The 24,533-nt window shown below is 42.8% G+C and overlaps 1 pseudogene across 1 annotated transcript; it reads right to left on the reverse strand.

Annotated features, from left to right (window-relative positions):
* Positions 1-1,995: 1,995 nt before the first annotated feature.
* On the reverse strand, positions 1,996-24,533 carry LOC310824065 (synapse differentiation-inducing gene protein 1-like; annotated as a pseudogene). The gene is made up of 3 exons: positions 24,008-24,533; positions 3,230-3,307; positions 1,996-2,193 (listed from the first exon to the last, which is right to left on the reverse strand). The product of its transcript is annotated as a synapse differentiation-inducing gene protein 1-like (transcript).

The following is a 24,533-nucleotide window of genomic DNA, read 5'->3' on the forward strand; positions in this document are numbered from 1 at the left end:
AGCCATGTTCTGCGCAGTTAGCGGAGCTGGTGGCGCTAACGGAAGCTTGTAAATTAGCAAAGGACAGTGTTGTGAATATTTATACTGATTCAGCTTATGCTCATGGGGTTTGTCATTTGTTTGGGGCAACGTGGAAAGCTAGAGGCTTTAGGGAAACAGATGGTTCACCAATCCAGCATCATGACCAAGTAATAGCACTTATGGAGGCTATGATGCTTCCTAGAAAGATAGCTATTGTAAAGTGTCAAGCACATAAGAAAGATTCCTCCCTGCGGACAAGGGGAAATAATTTAGTGGATGAAGCTGCAAAGTTGGCGGTTAATGTAGACTCAAAAGCCATCATGATGTTAACTGCCGAGCTAACAACTGAAATTACAGAGCAAGATTTGGTTGATATTCAGGATGCGGCTCCCCAGGCCGAGAAAGACCTGTGGAAGCAGAGGGGAGCGTCTCAAGGCTCTGATGGTGTTTGGAGGAATCATAATGGGTTATTTGTGGCTACAACTGATCTATTGTCTTTGGTGATTCCCGATGCGCATGGTATGGACCATTGCGCAAGGGGGGAGGTAGTAAGGAAAATAGCAAATATGGGACTATGGTCTCCTAAATTACAAGCACAGGTAGATGCAATACTGGGCAGATGTCTGACATGCATAAAAAACAACATTCGAAAAGGGATAACCACCCCAATTGGGCATATACCAATACCAGAGGGACCGTTTAGACATATTACAATGGATTATGTAGATATGATTCGACCAATACAGGGAAAGAGATATTTGTTGGTTATTGAGGACAGGTTTAGTCGATGGGTGGAAGCAGTACCAGCAAAGCATAAAAATGCGGACACAGTGGTAAAAGAATTTTGTAGAGAGGTTATCCCCAGATTTGGCATACCGAGTATGATAAGTTCAGATAATAGAAGGGAGTTTATTGACAAAACGGTAAAAGGGGTTTACCAGAAATTGGGAATAAAACAGAGACTAGGATGTGTGTATCATCCACAATCACAAGGAATTGTAGAAAGAGTGAATGGTACGCTGAAGGCAAAACTAACAAAAATTTGTGATCACACTAAACTCAACTGGGTGGATGCATTACCTTTAGCACTCATGGCCTAGTAGAGTGTACCGCAAAACGCAACTAACACCGCATGAAATGCTTACGGGTCAACCCATGCCTGCGCCGGCATATAGGCATTTGCATAAGGGACCGGGGTTGGATGTGTTAGAAAAGGATATAAAAATCTTTGTGCAACAAATAGCTCACATCCACCGAGTTATATATTTACAGGAAAAGAAGAAGGAACCGGAGGAGCCAGAGGCACATCCAATCCAGCCAGGAGACTGGGTGTTCATGAAGGTCTTCCGGCATAAGTGGAACGGCCTCCGACGTTCAAGGTAATCCGGTCAACAGGGACAGCAGTCCAGGTAAAGGGTTCACCCACGTGGTATCATCTTAATCACTGTGTTAAGGCTCCGCCAGAGGAGGACGTAAGAGTTGCAGGTACCAGAGCCGAGGGGAAGGATGAAGCTGGTCCAGGAGCTGATCTGGAAGCCGTTCCAGAAACCGGACCTGGAGCAGCCGGAGTCAGGGGGCAGGAGCCGAGAGAGAGAGAAGAGGTTCTTGGTGGCGGAGGGAGTGATGGTGGCAGTTGCTGTCCTTGGGCTGGTAATGGTACTCCTCCGCTACACCTGGCCAACCGAGGCCGGGGAGAGTCTCGACAGTCTGACTATTCTGACCCCTCTTTCAACAGAAGCTCCTACCAACCAGACCCCACTGCCGAGCCTGGCTGGAGGGGCCACCAACTGCCAGACGCAGCCATCCCCCATACCACAGGTCATCCCAGCCAACCTGTGCCAACAAGGCCCGGGTGCGGTGAGGAAGCAGGGAACCTCACAGCTGAGTTCCCCACCATCAACTTTGCCGACCTTGGCTTCAGTTTTGGGTTGTGGTGTCGAAATTGAGCTCCCAGATGGTGATGCAGTCCAATGGTCAAACTCTCAAACAGCCTGACTTGTACCCCGTTCCTGACTGGGCTCCAACAAAGCCACGGTCAGAGGGGGGTGAGGACGATGAGGACACTTCGGTGTAGTCCTCCATGTTGTGATCCACTAAAGTGTGCTGGTGAAAATATTGAGAGTCGAAGGGTCTGTGGGCTGAGATGTTGCATGGACTGGAGGGACTTTGCGCCTGTTAGGACACTGGGGGACAATCATATCTCCAAGGAGAAGTGAAGAGGATATGCCACTACAAAGTTTCTATTGCTCTGGTCCGGCACTGCAGTTGCCTAGTGTTTTTAGGGCCAGTAGGTGGTGGAACCAATAAATTTGACATCTGAAAGAGGATGTTGACCATCGTCCGAAGACTGTTTCCAAGTGTATTTGTACTTACACTGACATATCCCACATAACATTTTCATAATTTGTTGTTTACTTTTGTTGTCAGTATTAAACTGGACTTAATATTGAGGGAAAGGAGTCATGCTAGGGTTTTACCTACTTCCCGCCAAACAGGGAGATGTTTCTCAGGCAGTGCTCATATCTGTTGTTAAACCTCCATCTTTTTGATGATCACTGATATCAGGGGTTAGCGTTTTGCTGCCCAGGTGGGATGGACTTTGGCAACAGATAAGGGATAGCTGATTGTTGAGTCTATTACTCTCATACACTCATTATTCATTACTCATATGTCATATCTGCAAATACCCAGCTGATTGCTGAAGCTATTTCTAGTTGTTTCATACCTTAATTTTTAATGATGAATGATTTCCGTGGCTGATGGGACTTTCCAGTCCCAGAAGGGGGAATATGTGGTAGAAAATCCCAGAATGAGGTGACAGAAAGTTCAGTGATAGCCTTTCTTAGAAATCGCTTATGACATAATGGTTAATAGGATCCAGATGTTGTTATTGATACAGGAGTAAGAAAAACAAGTTGTTATGATGTTGCAACTAGTATGTTTTTGCCAAAATTACAAGGATGTCGAAATTATAATGTTCTGATCCAATTTTTGTGAGCCAATGGGTTTTGGGCCAAAGGGTGGATATTGTTCACCTGTTTATGTATATAATGAGGAGACATGATCATAACTTCTTTGGGATTACTCTGCAGAGACCCCAGTTCGTGCAAATATTATTATCTGCATTAATAAAACCCTCTTGGAATAACTCTCCTCATTTGTCCTCTTCCACCCTTCCACAAAACTAAAACTGTGTCTGTGTTCTTACCCGGTACCTGCTTAGCAGGGTGACCCTCCCGGTGTCCCCCTGCACCTTCTTCAGTGTGGGGAAGAATGGCTTTACCACCTGGATCAGACGGGGGTCATTCTAGCATTATGTGAAACTAAAACTATGTGTCCGCGTTCTTACCCGGTACCTGCTTAAAGGGGAAGTTTACCCGAAATACCATTTTCATGTGTATTTCTAGTCAATCCACGATGCATACTGCTCATCGTCATTTCGCGTGTAGCTGCATCATAGCTATCGAAACGCGAGGTCTGTGTTTACGTTCTAAAAAAAAGTCTCATACCGTGTTAAAATACGTCAGACGAGAGTTTTTGCAATCCGACCCTGCTCTACAATGCCAGTGATTCCCAGAGAGCAGCAGGCCCTAGCTCTAGCTCTGTTCAACAGAAGGACCTCACGTGGGAGGGAGAGGGGAATCAAATGGGAAATTTGGAACATCAGGACTGATGAAGGCATTTAAAGCGAGATATCTTGACTCAGAGGTCGTTTTCAAACAAACATTTTTGTGAAAACAACAAATCCACAGGGTACAATTTCGCGTTAACAGGGTGACCCTCCTGGTATTATAGGGTAGGGTCTTTTAAATGCTTTACAGCCCTTTAGAGATAGCATTTTTGCTTCTTGCTTTTAAGCTATTCACACCATTCCAACTTTAAAACGTGCAGAGAGGTCTAACTTGAGTTGCTTACATTTATATTTTTCAAACTCATTATACTTTTTGAAATATTCAGCTTTTTGTAACTCAAAAAACTAGCTTTTAACATGGTGAAATACGTGACTGTTGTTGCTAGGCTACCTGATGCAGTGCCTTTGCTGGCAAGGTAGCTAGCAACGATTAGCGATTATGCTAACACAAACTTCGTAAGCATTTCTATGCTAGTAACGTTTAAGGGGGTAAAACACATTAAGAAAGTGTTTCTTTCATACAAACATTGTGTATATTTATTTCAGAAACTGCAGTGGAAGACATCATCATTTTCCAGTGAAGTAGCCGCCATCTTGTTGTGAAATTTGTTTGTCCCGCCCCTCTGTCAATTTGATTGGTTTCTTGGTCCAAAGAACTGTTATATGTTACTACATTGGGCCAATGAGACCATAAACGATGTGTCCCTCAATAGTAACGTCTACTATTCATTACATAAAAAAATTTCCATACCATTTATACTTTTTGCGCTGTACCCCATTTTGCCTGAAATCCTATTAATTCCTATGCTTTGCTCTGAATGGGGACATTTCAAAATGTATCCACTTTTTCATATTTTAAGCTTGACACCTCAATTAAACTTACATTTACATTTTTGACATTTAGCAGACGCCTTTATCCAAAGCGACTTACTTTAGACAAATGTACTTGTTGTAAGTGAATCATCTGTACATCAGTCATAAGAAAGAAAATCTATGCTACGACCAGGGGCCAGGATTATTATTTTTTTTTTAATTGTTATTTTTTATTTTATTATTTACATTAGATAAACTTTAAATGTGTAGGCTGACTCCAGTTAAATAACTCCCATTCATAGTTTTCATACTATTTAGACTTTTTAAACTTTACGCCTTTTTCAGTTGCATGAACGAACATGGGTTTCTATGAGGATCATTGGGTTCTTATGATACATTCTATCTATACCTCCCCTCTCTCATCTATCCAGATGAGAGACCAGCTTGTATTTATCTATCCTTCTCTCATCTATCTATCTTTTCCTCATCTACTGTATCTAACTTAATTTGTCTATCCATCTGCAGTATCTATCATCTATCAATTCATCCAACCAACCAACAAACCAACCAGCCATTCATTCAAGATTCAAGATTCTTTATTTGTCATGTGCATACAAGTATACAGTGAAATGCAGAAGTGACAGTGCCACAGAGTAGTGCAACAATACGTTTTAAAATAGAATAAAATAAAATAGAAGTACTATTTTTTTTAAATATATAAACAGTATGAACAGTATAAACAGTATAAACAATATAAACAGTATAAACAGTATAAGCAGTATAAACAGCGGTGAAGCAATGTACGCAATGGAATGGCAATATACAATGGCAATGACAGGTTGACAGTACAGATAATTACAGTGGAGGATGAGTCTGCAATGGATGATTATGTGTGTGCATATGTGTTATGATGTCAATGAGTGTGTGAGTGACTTGAGGGGGGCACTGGTGGGGTCATCGTTGATGATCCTGATGGCATGGGGGAAGAAACTCAGTCTTAGTCTCTCTGTTCTTGCTGCATGACAGCGAAGGCGTTTGCCTGACCGCAGCAGCTGGAACAGTCCGTTTTTCGGGTGGTGAGGGTCCTTCATTATCCTGCAGGCTCTGGTCCTACACCTCCTGGTGTACAGGACATGGAGAGGGGGGGTTGGAGCTCCCATGGTCTTCTCTGCCAGGCGTACCACCCTTTGCAGAGCTCGCCTGTCCTGGGCCGTGCTGTTACCGTACCAGATGGTGATGTTGCCAGCCAGGATGCTCTCCACAGCTCCAGAGTAGAAGGACTGAAGGATCCTCCGGGAGACTTTGAATTTCCTCAGCTGCCTGAGATGGAACTGGCGTTGCCTTGCCTTTCCCACCAGTGTACTGATGTGGGTAGTCCAGGTCAGGTCTTCTGTGATGTGGACTCCCAGGTATTTAAAACTGCTCACCCTGTCCACAGCAGTCCCACCGATGTCCAGCGGTGTGTAGGTCCTTGGATGTTGTGCTCTCCTGAAGTCCACAATCAGCTCCTTTGTCTTGGAGACATTCAGGATGAGGCTATTCTCCTGACACCAGAGTGACAGGTCTGCTTCCTCATTGTTATCTGAGATCAGCTGCACTACAACTGTGTCGTCCGCAAACTTGATGATGGAGTTGTCGCTGGACTTAGCCACACAGTCGTGGGTGTACAGGGAGTAGAGGAGGGGGCTAAGGACGCAGCCCTGGGGGGACCCTGTGCTCAGGATGAGTATGCTGGAGGTGTGTCTACCCACCCTGACCACCTGTGGCCTGGCCGTCAGGAAGTCCAGGATCCAGGCACACAGGGGAATGTTCAGTCCTAATCTTTTCAGCCAGTCTGGTGGGGACTATGGTATTGAACACTGAGCTGTAGTCTATAAACAGCATTCTCACATAGCCCCCCTTCTGACTGTCAAGGTGAGAGAGAGTGGTGTGGAGGACCTGGGAGACTGCATCGTCTGTGGATCTGTTTGGTCTGTATGCGAACTGCAGTGGGTCCAAGGTCGGAGGGAGGGAGGAGCAGATGTATTCCTTAATCAGCCTCTCAAAGCACTTCATGACCACTGAGGTTAGAGCCACGGGTCTGTAGTCATTCAAGCAGGCTGGGGAGGTGATCTTGGGCACAGGGACGATGGAGGATCTTTTAAAACAGGTGGGAACTACTGAATTAGCCAATGATAGGTTGAATATGGTAGTGAACACAGGAGCTAGCTGGTTAGCACAGGTCTTAAGTACTCTCCCAGGTATGCCATCCGGGCCAGCAGCTTTCCTAGTATTCACCTTCAGCAGAGCCCTCCTCACGTCGTGTTCCGTCACGGAGAGTGCTTGCTCTGCCCCAGCGTGTGAACTCCCATCAGCCGCGCTAGCCAGCACTCTGACGTTGATGTTGTTAGCCGGCGCGCTAGCGGTGGTGTTGCCAGCCTCAAACCGTGCATAAAAAGAGTTCAGGTCTTCTGCTAGGGAGGCATCTGCACTTCCGGTTGAGGGGTGTGTGTTCCGGTAGTCTGTAATAGACCGTAGTCCTCGCCATAGGCCCCTGGTGTCGTTGTTCTCCATCTGCGCCTGCATTCTGTCTGCATATCTCCTCTTGGCGGCTTTCACCGCCCTCCGCAGTTTGTAGGACTCCGCTTTATACTCCTCCATGCTGCCGGATGCCAGGCCGGAGTTGTAAGCAGCGGTGCGGGCTCTCAGAGCGGCGCGGATGGAACTGTCGACCCAGGGTTGGGGTAGATCTTTACCGTTCTTGTTGGTACAATGTTATCGGCTAATGTTGAGATGAAGTCCAAGACAGTATCTGTAAACTCGCTGACATCGCTGGAACTTGATTGAAACATATCCCAGTCGACGTCACTCAGCGCGTCTTGTAACACGGCCTCTGATTGGTCGGACCACCGCTTTCCCTCTCTCTTCACGACCACTACCTGTTGGATCCTCTGTTTGTAAACAGGCATCAACAAGATGGCGGAGTGGTCTGATTTCCCAAAGGGAGGGCAGGAAACAGCTTTGTACCCATTCTTAAACTGAGTATAACAGTGGTCCAAAGTTCTATCTCCCCTGGTGGCACACGTGATGTGTTGGCGGAAGTTAGGCATAACTTTTTTAAGGTTAGCCCTGTTGAAATCACCTGTTACTACCATCGCCGCCTCAGGGTGGTTGCTCTGATGCCGGCACAGCGTATCATGTAGGGTCGATAGCGCTGCCTCTGTGTTGGCCTGTGGTGGAATGTAGACGGCTGTGATGATAATTGAGCTGAACTCCATCCAACCCACCAATCAAACCATGTTTAACTGTATCCTCTACTAAAATAAGACTCTCACTTTCTTTCAACAACCCAGCAAATCTATCATCCAAACTATCTTTAAACTTTTTCTACTACCAACATAGGACTTTGCCCACAGAGTTTCTTCCGGAACTTGTTTTTCTAGTTGCCAATATTGTTGGGCTGGGTTTAGGGGCTGGTGAATTTTGATACAAAATATTTTACACCCTCACAATTGGCTCATTTTACTTTTGGCAATTCAATTAGCAATGCACCAGCAACTGGGTCTCCTCTTGCCATTGTGACATGATGGTTTGCCATGGTCTTTCCATTGTTGCAAAATCTAATTATTCTTTGACAAAACCTTATACGCAAACACAGCTGAGTGTCAGATTTAATATTGAGAGGTGGAACTAATGTCAATTACAGACGTGTCACAATAGGAATTGCAAAATTAATAGTTAATTAGGTTACATTCCCCTCTTAATAGTTTCCGTTAATTAAAGCCATTTTGTGATTTAGCTCCTCTTAGAGCAGAATGTCTGGCGACTGAAACTTTAGAGGACTTACTGTAAATCATCTCCCGATTATAAGAAAAAATGATAAGAGGCAAAGCTCTAAGATTTTGCAAAGTCAATAATCGTATCTGGCTCACAGCGCTGAGAAACTCTTGAAATTGTAATTGAGTGTAGTTTTTTTTGTGTGTTTTGTGCTGCACTGTGCAGTAATATAGATAGGGTGAATTATACTGCTTGTTCATTAAAAGGGTATGTGTTTATTACAATAGGTCCCCTCCATTGATGGTCCACTGTGTTGGAAAGATGAAAAGATGTTTATGAGTGAACCCTGCCATTCTAATGGCACACAAAAAATTAACGTTAACCATAAACTTAACACAACCCAACTCAACCTATACATAACAATTGAACCCTTGACACTGAGATAGGACATTTGTCCACTCCAAATAGCTATTCTCCATGATTTCTTTCTTTTGAAATAGTGCTCATTCTTTCATCTGAAATACATTATTGCCACCCGATGTGGATTGCCACAGTTAACCGGATAATACATTTACACAAACATCAACTTCTGTATTACCATGTTAAATTAATGCAAATGCTGTGAAGTTTTGACATGCCTATTGACAATCAGTTTAATTGGTGAGCAGTAGGAGGAGGTGATTGAGCAGACTGCGGCTGTAGTTCTCTGATAAATAAGGCAGTGTCTGTGGAGGGTCAGTGGGGGCTATTGTTTGTTGGAGTGTCCTGGCTGCTCTCTCTCTCTCTCTCAGCTGTTTCTTTCTTGGTCAAATGCACTGTTCACAGCTACAGTGCAGTTCCATTCGGCTTTGAAATGTTTCCAGTACTTTACGGGTAGTTACGGGTGGTATGGGTAGTCTGGCTTTCATAACATGTTTTGACAATGGTGTCAGTATGGCTTAAGTTTTATTCAAATCAATGTAAAACAATGCCACCTGGAAATATAGGAATGTAGTTCTGCTATAGACTTACAGTTTCGACTACATACCTTTTTATGCTTGCCTGTACTTAGGTAAATGTGACAGGACAGCGATGTGTCGCACAAGTGCTAAGTTCATTAGTCAGGTTTACTTTCTGATTTGTATTAGGTCATGATATGGTTTACTTCTGACCTCTTAAGCTGGACGGGACCAATTGCGAGCCTAATCTCTGCTTTAATTTGATATGTTTAGATGTCTGATCTGTTAGTCATAACACAGTAAACTGCATAGGCGAATGCCATATATCACTGGAAAGGTGGGGATCTTGGCTTGCCAATGGTGCTATAACATCTTTGTTTTCGGTGACGGCACAAATGACATCACCTTCCATACATGGGCCGCGCTTCCACTCGCTTATAAGCCAAGATGGAGACTCCCAACGAGCGAATTGTTCTGAATACTCGAAAATATTAGAGAACATACACATTTGGTACTGGTTGGACGGTATACTGGTTATAAGTAGCAGGTCAGTGTTGTTTTCTGTGAAAGTCAAGTGAATCTACAGCCCAAAGTGAATCTACAGCCCAAGTGTCTGTGTTTAATCAGGCCTCATATGTGGGGTCAACAGGTTGTGATTTTCCAATCAGGAGGTGTGAAGGTGATTATTGTTCATATTACTGTGCTTTATTGTATATAGTTCATTTCTGTGTTGTTATTTTTTGATAGTCATCCAGAATTTTCTACAGTTGGGTGGATTGATAGGTTTTATTGATTGTATTATGTTCTTTGCACATTTCTATAGTTCTTAAAGAAAGTAAAGCATTTGGACACTTTGGAGAGATTTCACGACACCTGTGTCACGGTTCCATCTGGACACTAGGGGGTGGCAGTGACCATCCCATGAACTCTGACACAACAGGTGCAGCCTATCAATTAATTAGTGACATTCTCCATTTAAGTTGTGTGTTTTCTGTCTCCCAGTGTGGCATCTTGAAACTTGTTAGAGGTTTGTTGCTCATGACCCTCTTGTGGCATATTGTAGAATCTAGTTGCCAATGTGCTAGTGATTTAAGTTGAATAAAGTACTTTTGTTTGTTATTTTTCTGAAGTCCATTCTTGTCTACTCTGTGGATTACTGCAAGTAAAGTGGCTTTACCTTTCAACTGCAATCATTCATCTGGTCTCCTCTCTGCGCCTGGGTGCTACCCCCCACACCTTACATCCTGGGAACCACTCACAAAAGGCCTTAAAACTTCTGTTCTGTTAGCAGTAGCAACACAAATCTTTTGCACATGTTATTCAAAAGTTGCTGAGGCACTGTCTTCAGCTCTTGTGATCTATAATAGACTTGTCAATGTTCTGTGGAAGATGACTTTGAAAATGAGAGTACATTTTAGATATTTTATTTGCACTTTGTCTTGTCGTGTAGTATGTTATTCTGAACTATGATCTGAGCATATCCACACAAACTTCAAGGTGTTACCTATCAAATGGCATCATGCTTCTGCATCTAATCATCATATTACTGATGTTATAAGCAGTTTAGTTTGTGTATGGTTTTTAGGTGGAAATTAGTCAAATAGGGCCTTCAGCTTCAAACATATGTATGCATGTGTGACCAATGTATTTTCTTAACCTTTTTCTCTTTAAACAGGTAAAAATGGGGGTCTCTCTGCGCTGCATGGATAATCGTGTCCAGGTGGGAGGAGGTGCCATAGTGGTTTCCCAGACGGGAATGGGCAGCTAAATTCACTACAAAGCGAATGGCCTTGCCAGCAGTGGAAGGAGAGGTTTTGTGGTATGGTGTAAACCCAAAGGAAGAGTTTAAGGAGACATTAACACAATAACTGCTTTGTTTGTAGGTTGTTTTGTGTGGTTTTTTTTTAGCAAAAGTGCTTTTAGTTGGCAATGCCTTCCCTATGCAACTTAACCTTAACCACTCAAAATGAATGAGTGTGTTCGAGAGCATCGATTTTGAGCAGTTGATCAGTGCCTTTCAATACCTGTGGCATAATTAAATGTCAGACTTGCTAAAAAATGTAGACTGCATGAGATTTAGAGTCATGAAATTGAAGTTGCGCTGTGCAGCCCCACATGTGCTCTTCATTGACTGCATGGAGCTGTGAGTGACTTCATTGTGGGAGGCACTTTTCATGACCAATCATAGTAATGTTTTATTGATGTGTACCTGAATCAGGAATAGCCCTATATGCCACCATTTGTAGACTGTGGTAGAATATAAATCATTATGGAATTATTTGAGACATCTATTGATTGCACATGTACAGTATATTCAGTTGATTGTGTTATGTGACGGTTATTCAAACAGACTTCATGGAACGTTCTATTGACGATTTTATAAACAATAGCAGCCATGTTCTCACTACCATGTTTTCAAGCCATGCTCTCAGAATTTCACTCCAATTGTCCAACTTGATACTGCACTGCCCCCGCCTGGTCTTGTCTGCTTTCTCGTCAGTTTGGCTTTTCGATTCAAACACGCTGAATGCCTAATAGTGCCTAACTCTAACTAACTGCCACGTAAGTCAACATACTATGTTGTTGCATCGTGTTTCTTTTAATGTATAATATATTTAAGTCGTGCTTCTTGGAAGCGTGCGCTTTCATGCAACAGTAACGTGCAGATGTGCATGTTATGGTGGCCTTGTACTATCGTTTCTGCCTACATGTTTTGCTAGGAGACTGTTGGTTCTGCTTATATTATAATTTGGAAAAACAACTAACATCAATAAAGCAATTAATTAACCAATCAAGGCTATTTCTTTTTACTGAGATAAAAGGAAACATCCTACAAAATAGACTAGGCTCAACTCTGTGAGTAATCCTCCTCAACCTGCTGCTTCCTCCACTGGCTACCAGAGGCCGCCATGGACTCCTTTATTGTTTTCCTTTTTTTATCTCTTAGTTAATTGACTACACCTGTGCCTAGTTTTAAGTCCATTTTATAATCCTGGTGTGTCCACCACCTTTTGTTCAGTCTTGAGCTTTCACTCATGGATGTACCTGTGTTTCCCTCCATGTTAATTAAGTAAAGATTAAGTTCGATTTTGCAACTGGAGTCCTGCCTCCTTTCTGCACTTGGGTCTGCTTGAACCACCATTACAATTTATTCATGTCAGGTGCGTACTGGGAAGTCATTTGCCTTAGTTCCCTTTATGGCAACAAGTACTTGACCTTTATTTATCCAGGGAAAACACACTGAGACCAAGGTCTCTTTTGCAAGTGCACCCTTTTTGCAATGCAAATACAATTACAAAACAACACAGTAAATATACAGTACAACACAGTAAAATCCAAAATGTACACTAATTATTCAAAACAAGAGCACGCCTCTGTGAGCTGGTCCCTAACCAAAGACTTACAATGACTGTGCTCCAACCTCAGTCTACCCTGCAGCTAGTTCCAAGTCTGAGGAACACCTAGCTAAAAGCAGTTTTTCCTAATTCTGTGAACACCTGTGGGACATTAAAAGGTAGTAAGTTCTGAGAGTGTGTCTGTTCACCACAAGGTCACCATGAAAGCAATGATGTGAGGTAAAATGGGAGTTTTGAATGAACTGCTTTATATACAAATAAAATACAATGAAAAGCCCTTCTTCGAAGTCAAAGACTCCCAACCCACAGACCGATACAAAAGATAATGGTGGGTGCGAAAACTAACCCTAGAAATGATAAACCAAGTCTAGTGGTTTAAGAACGGAGGCTGCAGTGTGCATGTACAATTTCACCATAGTCAAGGACAGGGAGCCAAGACAATCTTACTCGTATTCTCAAAGGTGAAGCAGGACTTATTTCTATACACAAAAACAATTTTAACTCTCATATTCTTGATCAGTTTTTCAACAATCCAAATACCCAGGTACTTAAAATGAGGGACTTAAAATTAGGGAAATGAGGGAGTTTTGTCCAACAACAAAAGACCTAGAATTGAACCTTGCAGAACACCTTTATTAATATTGAGAAAACTAGACTGAACTCCATCAACTGAGATACATTGAGTCATATCCTGCAGATAGAAAACCAATTACAGGCTGACTGATGCTAACAAATAGCAGATAACCTCTGCAATAGGAGAGCATGATCAACAGTATCAAAAGCCTTAGAGAAGTCAATATGAAGAGCTGCACAATGCTGTTTCTTATCCAGAGAGATCACAATGTCATTCATAACTAGGGAAGCAGCAGAGATGGTGCTATGTTTTGTCCAGTCCTAAAACCTGACTGGTGCGCATTTAAAATGCAATATATTGTTAATTGATCAGAATTGATCAGGGACTCACTTAAGCTAAACAAGCTAGGGCAGTAATTATTCAAATTGCTGGAATCACCCCCCTTAAGTAGAGAAAGTACATTGGCCATCTTCCATACATTGGGAATGGTACCAGAGAGAATTGTCATGTTAAAAATATGAGCCAGAAGTTCAGCTATTAATAGAGCAGAGAGCTGCAGGAGATACAGATTTTAATCTGTAATCTTACACAATTCATCAAGCACTACCTTAAACACGGGTGGAGAATATAGGGTCATTGTTAGCACAAGGGGCATCTATCAGTCTAAACAGGCTACCTAGCCAGATTATCAGAATCTGAATTCTTTTTTTTGGCCAAGTATATTTGCACATACAGGAAATTTACTTGGTGAGGTTGGTGCATGGGACATAATAAAACAATACATAAGAAAATATTAACAACAATTTACAAAATAGCAAAATATTAACAAAATAGCAAAAACAAATTTACAAAATAGAACAATAAAACAATAAATTGTGTAGGCTGTGCGAGGCTAAGTGGCAATGAGGCTAGAGGCTATGAAATGGGTATGGGGCATGTACACTATAAATTAGAATAATTTTAAATAATTATAAATTACACTGTCAGTGCAGTGCAGTGTGTGTGACAGGGTGGGGGGGGGAGTGGAAGTCCCAGAGTCAGTGAGAGGCAGGGAGCTTGTTTGTGAGCCCCACTGCCATGGGGAAGAAACTGTTCAGGTGGCGCGAGGTTTTGGTCTTGATAGACCGGAACCTTTTGCCAGATGGAAGTCTATGGAAGAGGTGGTGACCAGAATGGGAAGAATCAGCTATGATCTTTCCTGCTCTCTTACTGGTCCTGGAGTGGAACAGGTCCATGAGAGACGGCAGGTTGCAGCCGATGACCTTCTGGGCTGGCCAATCAGTCTGATCAGGGATATTTAAATCATTGTTCTTTTATGGTAAATTTAAAGACAATATAAGGGTGGTGATCCCACACCTAGGGGAAAAGGTCACAAGGACACCAGAGGGTCTTGGAACATCTCAGAGGGGTGAGATCAGATAAGTGGGGTACAAAGCCACACAGCTGCAGAGTGATCTGGGGACAGGATAAGATGGGTAATAAACACAGTTGTAAACAGCCAGGACAAAATAGCCTAAGTCAATTGATCTCTCAAGTAGACTGACAGACGCCAAGTCAAAGGGGGAGTAGCCCCTGGATGACGAAATGTAGTTCTTAAATATCATTGGTATAAGTAGACAGGAATTTGAATGAAGGGCGTTGACCTGTGTGATGTTTATAAAAGGACAGGTAACGGAAGTGAAAGGGGTTCAACTTTGCAAACCTGACCCGGCTTCGTTCTCTGTGAATAAAGTCTCTGAATGAATCAATAGCTCTGGTTAACGGTATTTTATTTCTAAATACTATGATTTAAATTCTACTACACTTTCAAATAGAGATACAATGTTGGTAAAAGGCTTCACTTATTCTTTTTTTTTTTTTATCTGTAATGATATTCAAATTGGATAAAACGTGTTATGGTAAAGAGGGAGAGGAACTATTACGTTTCAGTGATTTTAACTGGGACTCCCCTCCCCCCCCCCCCCCCACCAAAATTGGACAATAGAAGATTGGAAAAACGTTGCCTGGTCTGATGAGTCTCGATTTCTGCTGCAACATTCAGATGGTAGGGTCAGAATTTGGCGTAAACAACATGAAAGCATGGATCCATCCTGCCTTGTATCAACGGTTCAGGCTGGTGGTGGTGGTGTAATGGTGTGGGGGATATTTTCTTGGCACACTTTGGGCCCCTTAGTACCAATTGAGCATCGTTTAAACGCCACAGCCTACCTGAGTATTGTTGCTGACCATGTCCATCCCTTTATAACCACAGTGTACCCATCTTCTGATGGCTACTTCCAGCAGGATAACGCGCCATGTCACAAAGCTCACATCATCTCAAACTGTTTTTTTGAACATGACAATGAGTTCACTGTACTCCAATTGCCTCCACAGTCACCAGATCTCAATCCAATAGAGCACCTTTAGGATGTGGTGGAAGAGATTCGCATCATGGATGTGCAGCCGACAAATCTGCAGCAACTGCGTGATGCTATCATGTCAATATGGACCAAAATCTCTGAGGAATGTTTCCAGCACCTTGTTGAATCTATGCCACAAAGAATTAAGGCAGTTCTGAAGGCAAAAGGGGGTCCAACCCGGTACTAGCAAGGTGTACCTAATAAAGTGGCCGGTGAGTGTATGTGCCACTGCAATGCAATGTTCCCCAATGCAATGTTCCCCAGGCAATGCAAGCTGTGCAGAGCCAAAGTATATGAATTAGGGCTGTCAATCGATTAAAAAAAAAAAAACTAATTAATCACACAATTTGCTGTGATTAATCGCGATTAATCGCTATTTTTCTTCTTAAGACTGAAGCTTGTAATAATGGATATTTAAGGAAGTATATTTAAATTCAAATACTATTGTTTAATAGCATCTTTTTAACTTTGAACACAGATTATCTCCTGTGAACTACAGATTTCCAATAAAACCATCAAGGCCATCAAAATTGACTGTCAGCTTGAAAGGCATATTTCTTATATGCACTAACACAAATAATAACAAAACCCAGGCCTATATGTTAAAGGGGACATATTTTACTCTTTTTTGCCTATTCAAAACTGTTCCCTGGGGTCTTTATGTTATTATGCTAATTGGGCGGCAGTTTTTCGCTATCCACTTAGCCAAAATATTAGTTCTCACTTCGTTATTCGCCCACGAGTACCACACTCCTGTAACGTAGATTGGCGAAGCCCTGTAGAGATAGTTTGGGTAGGGTGTTTTGCTTTGAGGGGATATTTCAAATACGAATTACTTCTGTGATAATTAAATTCGGCTTTGCAAACTGTGCAGATTACTTTTGTTTTCTCCAAAGATCCGTTGGGCAATTTTTTTAAGGGAAACATTCCTAAAACCTTGTCCCTCTCCATCTTTAGCCAGGATGGCTAATGGCTAACAGTTTGGTGGCACACGTCGTCACATAATTTTTAACGCATTAAATATTTCGAATTAACGCAAAAATTAACTCGTTAACATAACATAATGCATTTCATAGTCCCACCTAGCCAGATCATGGGGAAAATGAAGGTGAAAATGTAAGCAGACAATCGGCCCCAGACCCCTTGGTGCTCACATGTAATCTCACTGAAAGCATGGCCTGAGGTGGTGGAAGAAGTAGTAGCCACAGTGTTTGTGTTATAGGTGTAATGGCAAAAAATGTATTTGTACTATTTTGCTTAAGTCATACATGAAATGTATTGACCTTGTTGTGACCCAATTATGTGACTGAGGAAGAACCAAAACCGACTGCTCCTTCTATCATACAATAGACAGTGTGTAACCTTGGAACACTCCTAACTGCAGGCTGAGACATTGTAATAGTGGCTCACAACGCCTACGCTTCTTTCCCAGCTTCTTTATCAGCAAACAGGTGCAAGATATGTTTACCCCTAGACCTATGACGTACGAGCATTGGAGTTAAGGACGGTCCTCTCTTCAGCCACAGCATCAGTATCTGAATCCACACTGTTGGTGAAGGAATGCTGATCTGGCCGTAAGCAGAATTGTTTAAACTTTTATGCATTAAAACTCTCAACTGAGACCAAACATCGTTTATTGTTGTTCACTGAAAGATTTCCACCACAATCTTGGGGGCTCGCCCGGGATCGCTCAACTGAGGGGACTCTGACCAGGCGCCGGCGGTGACCAACCGTCCTGAAGAAACAGTCTTCGGCCTTAAACCTCATTAGAACCGAGTGACAAGGACCAAGGGCCCTGGGACAGACTTCACTCAGCGCTGCGATCCCTTGAACCTGGTGAGGAACTTTCAGTTTATTCTTTGGCAACAATTTAAATTGACCAAAACACAAAAAAATGTATTATTGGTTTTGAGAGTAAAAGAGCGAAGGTGTTGTGTGAGATAACATAGGAACGGGTTTTTTTTGGGACCGGGCGAGGCTCCTGAGTATTTTTAACCAAGGTTTAGTAAAACCTGGAGTTGTACTGACGAGCGCGCAAGGTATAAATCACGTTCCTATTGTTAGATCGCCAATACCAACCTAAATGACTAAAATATTTTATTTATAGAAAAAAAAAATATATATATTTGTAACGTTATCCGTTGTACACAGAGGCAGACGCAGTGCTTGCGATTTATTTTGATAGTTCAATTGGTCGACTTTTCAGTCGTCGTTGTCCTCGTCTCTTAGCTTTTCAGCCATTTCTCCTGGTCACCGTCGTTCCCAGCCCACCTACTGAAAGCAGAGGCACACACATCTTAACCATTTCGTTAACGAGGCTTCATTCGCACCAGGTGCGCAACAAAGCCTCGCTTCCGTAACCCTGGCCACGGTCCTGTAACTCCCTCTACAGGCCGAACGCTGCATGTCCCCCCACAATATAATACTGTCCTTTACAATACTTTGGGTAATAAAAAAAAAAAAACTGAAAGAAAACAAAAATATAATACTGTCCTTTATAATACTTTGGGTAATAAAAAGAAAAACAAACAAAAATATAATACTGTCCACCAATACCAACCTAAATTACTAAAAGATCATTTATAGAAAAAACATAAAAGAATAATAATTATGTAATACTGTCCTTCATAATACTTTGGGTAATAATACTTGTTGTACATTGTGTTTAATTGTCCAACACTCTTGTATGAACACCTCAAGTCAAAACTACCTAATTCTGACAGACCATTCACACAGACTGTGGATGAAAGGAGAGGTTGTATGACATCTGTGCTCCTACAGGAACATGGTGGGAGACTTAGGCCAGTGGCTTATTTCTCAGCCAAACTTGACCCCGTGGCAGCTGGACTCCCTGCATGCTTAAGGGCAGTGGCAGCTGCAGAAAAAGCTGTGATGGCTTCAAGGGACATTGTAGGATATTCTGATCTTTTTGTCCCACATGCTGTGTCTATGATCTTGCTTGAACAGAAAACATCCCATCTCTCGGCAGCACGTTGGCTGAGATACACAACGACCTTACTAGACATGGCTAACATTTCAGTAAAAAGGTGTACTGTTCTTAACCCTGCTACTCTTCTCCCAACAGAAGACGACGGCGAACCACATAACTGTGTTGCTTCCATTTCACAGATCTGTTCCCCAAGGACGGACCTTAGGGAAACGCCCATCCCTAACGCCGATCTAGACCTGTTTGTGGACGGATCTGCATCACGTGACCCAGACACAGGCATCAATAGAGTTGGGTATGCAGTGGTAACATCACATGACATAAAATCTGACTCCTTACCATCAAACCTCTCTCTCTCGCAAGCTGCAGCACTAATTGCACTCACAGAAGCATGTAAATTGGCTGAAAACAAAACTGTCAACATCTATACAGACAGTAGATACGCATTTGGCGTAGTACACGATTTTGGCGCCCTGTGGAAACATAGACAGTTCTTAACCTCCACAGGGAAACCCATAGCTCATCACAAACTGGTGTCTGCTCTCCTCGATGCTGTTCTGCTTCCCTTATCAATTGCAGTGGTCAAATGTGAAGCTCACACACGGAACACTGATGAGGTTTCATTGGGTAACGCTCATGCTGACAAACAAGCAAAGGCTGCAGCCCAAAAAACATATGATGACTCTTCTTTCTCTCTCCTAAATGACAGCACACCTGTCACACCCTTCCTTGACTTACAGGAAACCCAGAGGAAGGCTCTACCAGGCGAAAAGTCCACCTGGAGGAAGAATGGCTGTGTGGTAACAGAGGGTGTCTGGTATGGTCCTGACAACAAACCATGTCTGCCTAAGTATATGTTTCCCCATTTTGCTAAATTGACACATGGTCAAGACCACGTGTCAAAAGGGGGGATGTTAGCATCCATTAACCAACACTGGTACACAAAAGGGTTTGCAATATTCTCACAAAAATTCTGTGAAGCATGGATAATATGTGCAGCTCACAATCCTGGCAGAGGGGTTTCCACCCCGCAAGCAGCACACCCACCTCCAGACAGACCATTTGACCATCTCCAAATGGACTTCATTGAACTCACCCCAAGCGAAGGTAAAAAGTATTGTTTGGTAATGTGTGACATGTTCTCAAAATGGACAGAGGCCTTACCAACAAGTAAAGCTGATGCAGCAGCAGTTGCCAAGGCTCTGATAAGAGAGATGGGGTATGCCAACAACAATTTCGAGTGATAACGGCTCACAGACCAAAATATGGGCTAAACCCATTTGAAATTCTATTTGACCAATAGAAACAGGCATTGGACCACACCAGAGACAGCTCCCGTCCACAGACCAATGTGAAGATGAAATGTTAAGATACTGTGCTAACCTCTCTTCTACCCTTAGAGACATTCACAAGCAGGTAGGAGACGGCCTACCCAGATCAGCTGAGGGTCCACTCCATGACCTCAAGCCAGGTGATCACGTGATGGTGAAAGACTTCAGACGAAAGAATTGGGCTACATGTCGTTGGCAAGGACCATTCCAAGTGCTCCTGACCACCCACACCACAGTAAAAGTTGCAGAGAGAGCTACGTGGATCCATTGCAACCACTGCAGACGAATCAAGACAACACCAGAGGAGCCAGACCAGAATAATGACGCTTTCAAGCCAACAGGACAGGGAGACAATCGGTCGTGCCCTGGTCCCAACAAGTGGAGTGCCAATCCACCAACCGCAGAGAAAACTACACTCTCAACCAACAGGACAGGGAGACAATCGGTCGTGCCCTGGTCCCAACAAGTGGAGTGCCAATCCACCAACCGTAGGGAACTCCCTGCAGCAACAATACGTCCAGATACCCCAGCAATATGAACAAATGGCATCACCTGACCTTTATCCAGATCTGTATTCCACTCCTGAGTGGATTCCTCCCTACCATGACAATGATGATAACTATGATGACACTGACACAGTATAAATGAACAGTATAAAATGTGTTCCCTTTTGGCAACCCCAGTATAAAATGCTTGCTACAACATAGAGTTTCTTCAACTCACAAAAACAGCCAATGCTGAAATAAGTTTTTCTGTTTGTTCGACTATGAAGTGATTGCCGAAAACTGTTTTCCAGAAAGGTAATTATGGATGCAAATGAATAAATTACAGTGCCTATCCATCTCCCCCTCCATTTTAGCTTGTGAAACTTTATTTCAACTACCAGCTTTATTTCAACTACTAACTTTATTTCCATCATACCCTGTGAAATCTTTACCTTTTGTCACATTACACCCTGGAAATTAAAATAAATCAAATCTAACTTTTTTGAGCTGTATGTACACATTATAACCCTCATCATCAAAGTGAAAATACAATTTTTAAAAATTCTGGACAATTATTAAAAATTAATTAGTGAAATACCTGGTTTGGTTAAGTGATCAGCCCCTTAGAGTATACCATTATAAACTTGCTCAGGTGCAACCAATCAATTTCCAGATCAAACACCAGGCTAATTGCCCCCCACCTGACATTAATTGTAGTGGTTTTGATTACTTCAGAATAAAACCAGCTGTTTCTTGAGGATTCCACTACTAGAAGTGCATGGTTCTGCAAAGAATTCACCATGGTTGGAAAAGTACTTTCAAAAGGCCTCCAGGATAAAGTTGTAGAAAGGCACAAGTTAGGTGAAGGCTACAAAAAGATTTAGAAAGCTTTAGCTATCCCTCTGAGTACCGTTCAGAGCATCATTAAAAAGTGGAAGGCGTATGGCACCACCAACACCTTGCCTAGATCAGGTCGTCCGTCCAAACTGGATGACCGAGCCAGGAGGACATTGATCAGAGAAGCTACCAAGAGGCCAAAGGCAACTTTGAAGGACTTACAAGTCTTTATGGCTGGGACTGGTCTGTCTGTGCATGTGACAACAATCTCACAAGCTTTACACAAAGCTGGCCTGTATGGCAGGGTAGCAAGAAAGAAGCCTTTTCTGAAAAAGTGCCACACTCTCGTTTGTGCTATGCAAAAACACACCTGGAAGATTCTGTTGCCATGTGGAAAAAGGTCAGACGAGACTAAGATTGAACTTTTTGGACTGAACTCCAAGCGCTATGTTTGGTTAAATAAAATGAGAAATTAATATTTTTTTACTAAATCAGGGGCGTCGCTAGAGGTTTTGGGCCCTATGAAAGAATATAATATCCCCCCCCCCTCCAACCTAAACCACCCACCAGCCTAGAAAACCCATTTGACGACCCGTAGTTTAATAGACTGGTAGCTCTAGTGTAGTCTAGTGTTAATTACCCAATACTTAGCCTGCTGTCATTGACCATTGATGTATGAATGTCAGAGGTACATGAGTGGCATCTCTCATTACTGTTGTTTTCTGGGAAAAAGACATGGGAATTCAAAATCAGTTTTGAGGAATTCATTGGAATTCAGTGGTATTTGAAATTTTGGTCAACATGTTTCCAAAGTTTGTCAAACGCCAGTAATGCCCCGCTGGCTCTAAACACCTCTGTAAAATGTCACAGAAAAGACACAGAGCTACTTCATACCCTGCTATTACTTTTCACCACTAGGTGTCAGTATTTAGTTAGAGACCTACCCTGGCTGTAGCTAGTAGATAACTATAAGAAATTGAGTGTAGGCCTTGCTGCTGCAAACTTCCTCAGCAAACAAACTTCCCAGTTCATCCACCTGTCTCCTTCATTTATTGATTCATACTGTATATATATTGAATTTCATGTTTGATGAAGAACTATTTAATTGATATAAGATGCAAGAAATCCACTAAAGGCTTATTTTGATGTGTACATTTAATTGAAAAATATAGTATATACAGTAACCAGCAATCCAGTAAATAAATAAAAAAACATTCAACAACTTATTAAATTAAATGAAGATTTGAACAACACAAGCAACAAAAATGCAACACAAAAATGCAACACGAACAACACAAAAATGTCAAATGGGAGAGAATACAACCCCTTAACCTCAGTGCACTAGAACAGCTCTAAATGAGCTACATAAACACTGTTCAACAGCCCCAAATGAGGTAGATATAAATATACAGTTTCAGTGACTTAAATGCCAAAATCCAAACGCCGGGCCTTCTTGCTAGCAAAATCGTCAATCAAATGCTTGAAATCTCGTGATAAAGCCAACTTGCTTTTGATTGACAATATCGCAAGGTTGTTCAACCTCTCCTGAGACATTGTTGATCTCAAATAACTTTTGATAAGTTTCAGTTTGCTAAATACCCTTTCTCTGCCCGCAACGGTAACTGGGAGAGTGCAAAAAATCCTAAGGGCAATGCAAAGCTCTCCAAAAATGCTCTGGAGTTGCATTTTATAAATTGCATTTAGGAGAGCAAGAGAGGTACAGTCAGAGGGGAAAGTGGCAGAAAATATCTATTTGAGATGCCTGACTTCACTCTCAAACTGAGGTGTGAGGTCCCTTGTGTGCTTAATTAACAATGGCTGACACACAGAAGCAATAGTACTGTCACTCAACTGCCCAACTTTAAGTATGGCCTCTACAATTCCTCTACAATATTTGCTGTGGTTTGGAACCGAGTGTCCAACTCACTTATTATCTGGTCCATGGCAGTGAAAAACACAGTGTTACGAAATGTTGTTTCTGTCCTGTCCTCTTGACCTGTTTCTTCAGGTGTCTCGTCATGGAACCTCTTCCTCCTCCTCTCGCGGCTAAGTTCTTTTTTAAATTGAGGTGGAACCCCCATTTGATTAGCAATCAATGATGCCTCAGAGAAGAGAGCATCCCATCCATTTCTCAGAGCCTGCATCTCCTCTTTAAGTGCATTTACTCCTCTTTAAGTGCATATTAGCTGCCTCCACCTCAAGTGAGATTTTCCCTGACTGGAGTATCACATTCCTGTCATCAATGCATTGCAAAACCTTTAACCAAATGGTGAGAAGGACAATGGCATCAAATGGCCAGGTGACTCTGGCCTCACTTGAGAGACTGCATGAGCGAAGTATGGTGGCAAGGGCCTCAAGGACATCAGGCAAGTGCTTTGCAACAGGTTTAACAGCATCAATTCTGGCACTCCAGCGAGTGTCAGATAGGCTATGCAGAGAGCAGCTTGTTTGGTCTTTGTATATAGCCCATCGCTCTGGGCTTGCACTTACAAATGTATAAAGGCGATTGACGTAGCCAAAAAATGTTGACACTTCAAGGCTTGACCCTGCTGCAAGCACGTCTACAAGATTTAATGTGTGGGAGGCACAAGGTGAGAATGTAGCGAGATTGTTTTTTTTAAATATTTGGGCTTGGACTCCTTTGACTTTCCCTGACATGTTTGCCCCATAACCTTGCCCCCTGCAATCACCTATGTCTATTCCTAGATCTGAAAGCACACTCTCTATCATCCCTGCTATTTTGCTTGAAATTTTTGAATTCTACGAACCTTTCAGTGATCTCCCATTCCTCCGTGTCAAAGGGTAGCCTTTGAAAACCTGATATTCATCAGAGCTCAAACAGTGTGTAATATTCAGCTGTTTACTGCTTAGTGTCTAATAAGACAATGACAAAAGACAGATCCCACCGCCAAGTCTTACCTCAAGCTCCTGGAACTCATCATCGTCATCTGTCATAGGACAATGTCTGGATCTTTGAATCCTCCACAGAAAGGTTCAGGAACTTCCATCAGCAAACGTCAGTGACGGAGGCGGCAGAGGAGCTGTATGCCAGGTCTTCTATGAAGGTGGTCTCACAGCATGCCCCCGCACTCCCCCCAGGTCCTCAGCATTTTCTCAGAGTACAGAATGAGATTTGGTCTGAAGCGGGGGTCCATGGCCTGGGGCAGAGCACTGAGGTTGAGCAGCTGTGGAGGTACCTGGGAGAAGGACACCTGCTGGGGAGACAGGTTGACCACCACATGGCCCTGGTACTGGGGTGGGAGTACACTGACACCAGACCTTCCTTCGTCTCCTCCATGAGGCCATGGGTGTTAATCAATCCATTGCACTTGCAGGGGTCCAGCCCTGCATCCCCTCCCCCTGCTGGTGATGTCTTACTCTGGCTAGGGGGCGCAGCCTCCTCAGCCTGGTCGGAGCCCAACCCCGCTCCCTGTCCACTCTCCAT

This window comes from Argentina silus (genome assembly GCF_951799395.1).
Source record: "Argentina silus genome assembly, chromosome: Y".
Classification (NCBI taxonomy): Eukaryota; Metazoa; Chordata; class Actinopteri; order Argentiniformes; family Argentinidae; genus Argentina; species Argentina silus.